Source organism: Silene latifolia, chromosome 10 (assembly GCF_048544455.1).
Source record: "Silene latifolia isolate original U9 population chromosome 10, ASM4854445v1, whole genome shotgun sequence".
Lineage (NCBI taxonomy): Eukaryota > Viridiplantae > Streptophyta > Magnoliopsida > Caryophyllales > Caryophyllaceae > Silene > Silene latifolia.
The window spans coordinates 33,680,826-33,688,233 of record NC_133535.1 but is presented as its reverse complement, the minus strand read 5'-3'; the positions used below and the strand labels follow the sequence as shown (position 1 = coordinate 33,688,233).

The window sequence follows — 7,408 nt, the reverse complement described above, 5'->3', positions numbered from 1 at the left end:
ATAGTTAAATTGCCAGAATTTTTGCTCCAAGTACATAAATCCTCGGTGATGAACAACTTTCTATACAGATCTGAGAGGATTATTTTTTCTAAAAAAAAAACATATTTTAAAGTTTTTCGACTTACCTTATCGTGTTTTTATTATTTAAACAATATTTGTTATAACAATTGTGAATTATTTATTAAAAAATTTTACTAAAAAATTTCAAATCACTTGTAAATTAAAATAAAATTATTTATTTGTTTTTTTAGAGTAAAAAAAATTAAAAATACCTTTAAATGCTTGTTGAAGACTATATTAACTCGGTTTCCTATCATTGTCACCTACCAATTTCGGTGTGCGCGGCTGATAGTTAAGATGCCGAGTTTTATATTCCAAGTACATATGCCGTCATTATTGTTTTTTGAAAAAAAAAATTTTGTACCCTGTAGTTTTAAAAAATTATGTTGTGAATTTGTGGTACAATAATATTAACAAAAATACATGTAATTCATTTCCGTTGTATGTTCGATCCCGTATCTAACTGTAATCCTTCTGTAATTTTATTGTGTAATTTTGTTTTAAAAATTATGTAATTTAATCACATTTACTCGCATTTGTAATTAATTCTGCGTAAATGTTATGCATTTCCTTTACACGGAATGTATAAAATTTTATCATAATATTAATTCGAAGAAGTATTCCATAAGATTATTTTATATAATTGGTTGCGACACGAAATTTAGCGCATGTTCGAAAAGACGGATATCTTCTAATTTATTTAATATTTATTTGCAAGTGGGAGAGATGGCTTAGTGGACGAAAGCGTCGGATTGCTAATCCGTTGTACGATTTATTCGTACCGAGGGTTCGAATCCCTCTCTTTCCATGTTCCAGTTACATTTTACATTGATCTTTATTATATATCTTTTTTTCGTTCGAATCTTTTTTCCAAACAAGCACAAGCTTATCGACAAATGTCTCTTCTATTACGAAGACCGCCGGGCCGTGAAGCGTACCCAGGAGATGTTTTTTATTTGCATTCAAGACTTTTGAAAAGAGCTGCTAAATCAAGTTCTTTTTTAGGTGAAGGAAGTATGACCGCTTTACCAATAGTCGAAACCCAATCAGGGAGAGACAATGCATTCACATATTACTCAACAAACATAAGATAATCTTTAATCATCCAAATCCCAAGAGAGGTATTAAATTCTCTATGTCACGGTGTCACCGACTGATAAATTGTGAGTAGAAGATTGTATTGAAAGGCTTATAGCCAAGTAATTCTTGATGATAAAACTCAACGTACAAAGACATACATATATACATCGACTCAACCAAACCCTAGTCAAACGTATCCTACAAATATGGTAACAATCAATACAAAAGATGAAAATAATATCACAAATCTATATATATATATATATATATATATATATATATATATATATATATATATATATATATATATATATATATATATATATATATATATATAAAATATATATAAATAGAGTTTTTTCGAGCGATCTGAGAGCGTCCACATCATCAAAAATTAATTTAGGAAAGTATCATAAATAATAATTTTTGATGTAAAAAATAAAGTGGAGAATCTTTTAATTATTATAAAATATATATTTCCTAAATTATATTCAAGTGATATTTCCGATTTTTATATCAAACTTTTACATTTTACTTGACAAAAAAATATATTATTATTTTTTTTAAAATAATATAATTAGCTTCGTGGTAAAAAATGCTATCATTAGAGTATAGATTTCATATTATTTGCACATATTAAAACTTCTTAGTATGTAAAATTGTGTAATTTTTAGTATGTTTTGTCCCACATTGGAAAATAACGTAGGTGTAGTAAATATACTACATATAAATAGTAGAATTGTCCCACATCGAAAGATTAGTATATGGTGATGTGATCCTATGATTATAAATAAGAGGCATATTCGGAACTTATGTATCCACCCAAAATTTTTTGAGTCTCATAAATATTGTTTTAAAGAGCTCTTAAGATTTTCTATCATTATCTACGATGTGATATAAAAAATAAAGTGGAAATCGTTGGGAACTACCCGGGAAAGAGTTAAGAACATGAACAAGAAAATCAAAAAATACAAAACTAAAGGTTTTACTAATGGTAGTCTCCCGACAAAGTACAAAACTAAAGATTTTACTAATGGTTGTCTTCTGAATGCAGTAATAGAGCGTTAATGAGTCATTATATGTACGATGTAGAGATCCCTATCTAATGATCGAGACTAAGTGGTTTTATCTTCAAAGAAAAATAATATGTATACAATAGTGGTTTTGTTAAGAAGAGACATGTACTTCTTGGTATGTTATATCTTTTACATTGAAAAATAATGTAGGCATGATGAACATACTACGTCTAAATAATTAAATTATGTATCTCACATCGAAAGAATAGTATACGGTAGGGTGATTCTATAAATATAAATAGGAGGCATCCTTGAAACTTAGGTATTAACCCAAAATTTTTTGATATAAAAGATATATACTTTTTAGTATGTTATATGTCCCACATTGAAAACTAATGTAGGTGTGGTGAATATATTATGTATAAATAATAGATCTGTCCCATATATATACATTTATATATATATATATATATATATATATATATATATATATATATATATATATATATATATATATATATATATATATATATATATATATATATATATATATATATAGGAATGGGATCATGTGAGTATGACTCATATATTTGAGGATTGAGGATTAATACTAACTATCAGATATAAGAGATCCAACATCCATGATTTAGTGCGGATAAGTAAGGGTAATATGGTAATTTCGCGGACGCACATATATACTCCTTATTCCATCGAACAAACTTAATTCATTCATTCTCACTTAAAGTCTTTCTCTATCTACCTTCTATCTTCTTCGATGAATCCCTAATTTTCTGTTTTTCGTGATTTTTTTGTTTGAATTCAATCTCAACTCAATCATTTGTCATTCTTCTATTTCTTATCAACGATCATACTCTTTCAATTGAAATCGTGATGTCAGGTACATCTACTTTATCTTTAGTTTTTAATTTCAGTTTTATTTTCATGTGATTGTTGTTTCGCTACATATATTTGCAATTACTAGTCATCTTACTGCGTTTGTTATGATTTTGTAGCTACTCATCGTGATTTCAATGCTTTGTATCTCTTTTTCCTAAATTAGGTTTAATTTGTGAGGATTTCATATGATTTATTGGTCTTCTTTCTCATATATCTAGGTTAATTTAATTCGAACAAGTTACTTAATTTGTTATATATTGATAATTTTTCCTGATCTATGTTAAATTCATTGTTGTTATGAGTTTTTTTGTTCTCGATTTATAATTTTGATGAGATTGATTCATAGTCTTGTTATTTGATTGCGATTTTAAATTATTTCACTTTGTTCGAGTTTTGTTGTCATGTAAACCTAATTTACATGTATAGTATCTTGTTTCAAAAATTTTTAAATTTGTGTCAGATTTATTTACATCTGTTTTACATTGTTACTCTTTACTGTTAGCTAGTAGTAGTATACATTTCGCTGATTTAGGTTCTAAATTGTTTGACATCTTATAAATATCACGTATTTGCTGCTAAAGTATCCAGTGTGATATTGTTTAGAAGACTATGTGATATTGTTTAGCGATCGTGTGATATTGTTTTATTACATCCCTTTTACTTTGATCGTCAGTAAATCAATTACTACTTGTTTGTTTACATTGTAGATTTTTGTGCTATTTTTTGTCAGATCGTGAAAGTTGTTTAGCTTTGAGCGGCCTATTGGACAGAGATATGACTTGGTCCAAATTGGCCTAAGAAGCTTTGGGCTTAAGGCTTAATTTACCTGCCAAATGAGTCTCCAAGTTTGGTGTATGTTTGGTTTTGGTATAGATTTGATGTTGAGTTGTCATCATATGTTTCGATTTACATTCTCGCTTGTTTATTGAGTTGCGGTATTTTGTTTGACCATCACCATTTCATCTTGTTGAGCAGCAAGCACAACATAAATTTTAAGATGTTGTTGGTTCTTCTGATTCCATTGTTTTCATCAGGTATTGAAAAAAATTAGATCGGATTTGTCTAATTTCAGTTGTGGCCTTGCTCATATTTTCTGTGAGTGCTCTTAATTCATTGGTGGATTCGAGTTTTGATTAATCCACTTTCTTCTATTGGTACAATAGGTTGGACTTTGTCCCACTAGATTGTTGGTTGCGTAAACCAGGTTGGTTAAGCGGCTTAAAGGTGAAGCATCCTGCGGAGTAAATGTGTTGGCCACCTTTTCTTTCTTTGAGATGGATCATCGATGAAGTGGAAGTAGACGCCACAACACAGTATGGTTCATTCGTCTTGACGAGCTTTATTTTGCATCCTTGTATATCTCTCACATGTTTGCTTACTGGGAATGGCAAATCCACTTTGAAGGGGATATGAAATCTCATGATGCGTCCAGAGAAGCTAATTGATAAAACCAAGTCAGAAATGAAGCTAAGGATCAGTGTTACTTTCCAAGGGGATATGAAGTTTCATGATATTCTTCATTGGTGTCGTACTAATGGTTTGATGTAATTGAGTTCCTGAAAGTTGAGTAGATAGTCAGGTGGTGTATTAAGTTGAGTCATGATCATGAAATGGTTGTAAAACGGTTGTCTTGGTGTTTAAAACAAGATGAGGTTGAACAAACCTCAAGCAAGAAGTTGAAGATTGTGCTGGAAAAAGATGCCAAAAAGGATAATAAAAAGAAATTGGTAAAGGTGGAGGAAGAGAAATAAGGAACTAATCTGTGTACTCAGATTGTGGTGACAGAACTTTAATTGAATATGCACTGATTGATATAATTTTGGAAGGATAGTAATCTGTTGTAGTCGTTATAAATTAATATTATTGTTGTTGTACTTTTGTGATATTGTTTAGAATCAGCAATAATATTTCATCTTATATGCTGTGATATTGTTTCTCAATAGCAAAAAGTTTGAGGGTTTCAAGATTCCTTGTGAATGTGATATTGTTTTGGATAAAGTGTGATACCGGGATGTGTGAAGTTTGCTATTGTTCGGTAATGCTTCTAGAACAATATGATGTGATACTTATGAAGATATATATTGTTTCTTATAACTGTTTGGAAACTAGCAAATAAAGATAAATATATGATATTGTTAATAACATAGTGTGATATTATTAGCACAATAGCTTGATATTGTTTACCATATCATTTGATATTTTTTTTGAAAGAACTAAATTATTTGATATTATTAACACAATAATGGTGATATTATTTTATGATATTGTTTACCACATCTTGTGATATTGTTAAGCCAGTAGTGTGATATTGTTTACCACATCTTGTGATATTGTAAAACTAATAGTGTGATATTGTTCTCAAAGTCATTTGATATTGTGTCATGAAAGGTGATATTTTTTATAATTAAATGTGATATTGTTTACTAAAACTTGTGATATTGTTAAAACAAACGTGTGATATTGTTTACCAAAAAAATGAAATACTTTAAGAACCATATATTCTCTATTTAATGACATAAAAAAAGAGGCAAATCCTGATACAACTATAATATTGTTACCATTACTTTACATTCCAACTCAAAAATGCAAAAAAAAAAAAAAATAGATACAAATTTATAATCGCTTGAAACAATATCTAAGAATACAGAATTTGTCTTTATAAGAGAAATGAATAAAAAAAACATGATTTGTTTAGTTGATCATGCACTATAGACTTCGCCAGCATGCACACATACTCTTAAGTAACCTCCAAAAGCGAAGAAATCTGCAAAAATAAAAAGGAAAAAAAAGTACAAACATCATCTTTCAGACAAAAGAAAATACAACAAATATAAAAAACACACCATATTACAGCATTTACAGCAACATTTTACATTATTTTACTGCAAACCAGTGACATTTTACAAATAAAAACACCATACTATAGCATTTTAGGGCCTTGATGACATTTTACAACTTAATTATGTAGTAGTCAACCTGCCAAAATGTATGAAAATAGAGTACCACGAATATTCACATTCAGTATCACATCATACAAACAACAGTATCACACGTTTTCCGTTATCATAGCAAACATGTAATTCGACATTACTCATTTTAATCAACACAAACGATTATTTCAATTCTATCATATGAAACTGTAATTTTGCACAATTAAACAATGTTAAACCCTAACTTTCGCGATTAAAACAATATGAAACCCTAATTTTCACAATTAAACAAAGTTGAACCCTAATTTTCACAATCGATCAATATTAAACCCTAATTTTAGCGATTCAAACTAAAAAGACATCTTATAAACAACTAAAACTTCAATTGATGATAGTAATTGATTCAATGTGTCGATATTATGAATGAAAAACGTTTAAAATCATTTTTAAGTAAGATATTTAGAAATTTACAGCAAGAACACGAAAGAACCCTAAATAACTCGATAATTAGTTTGATTTTGTTGATTTAATCCTATTAAATTCATCTAATTCAACATACATACAATAATTTCGAACGAAATCAAAATGTATAATCAATTTAATGCTACAAAAGTTGAAAAAAATCGCAGAAATGGATAAAGATGAGAAACAAATGTACCTCAACGATTTTGGAGAGAATTCTGGTGAGATTATTCAATCTAGTGAACGAATACATCTAGAATGTTGAAATGCAGTTGAAATCGTCTTTGAATTTTAAGTTTTTGTGGATTTTCGGCGAGATTTTAGAGAGGATTTTGTGATAGTTTTCGTTTGAGATGTTTGATTGATTTTGGTAAAATTATTAGAGAGAGAAACTGACGATTGATTTTTTGAGTTTTAGGTGGTTTTGTTTGTCAATTTTTCTCGCGATATTGTTTTGTATATGGTGTGATACTTTATTCGTTACTCAATTCTCAAACAAATATTTAGGAGTTCTCACCGGATCCCGACTCTATATATATATATATATATATATATGTATATATATATATATATGTATATATATATATATATATGTATATATATATATATATACATCTTCTATATTATATTAAAGTGATGTTTATAATTTTGATATAAAAACTTTATATTTCATTTGACAAAAACGTATCGTATGAAAATTATATAATTAGATTATAGATTGTATTGTATTTTCTCATTATTAAATCGGGTTGATGTAAAAGTAGGTGCAAAAAAAAATGGTGTACTTAGTATGTTATTTGTCCTACATTGAAAAGTAATGTAAGTGTGGTGAATATACTATGTATAAATATTAGAATTGTCCCACATCGAAGATTACCATAAGGCAGGGTGATCTTATAATTATAAATAGAAGTCATAACCCAAAATCTTTTGATTCTCTTATATATTGTCAGAGAGAGCTCT

The 7,408-nt window shown here is 28.4% G+C and overlaps 1 non-coding gene across 1 annotated transcript; it reads left to right on the top strand.

Moving 5' to 3' along the window:
- Positions 1–780: 780 nt before the first annotated feature.
- TRNAS-GCU (transfer RNA serine (anticodon GCU)) lies at positions 781–868 on the top strand. The gene has a single exon. It is a non-coding gene; the product is annotated as a tRNA-Ser (tRNA).
- Positions 869–7,408: the final 6,540 nt, after the last annotated feature.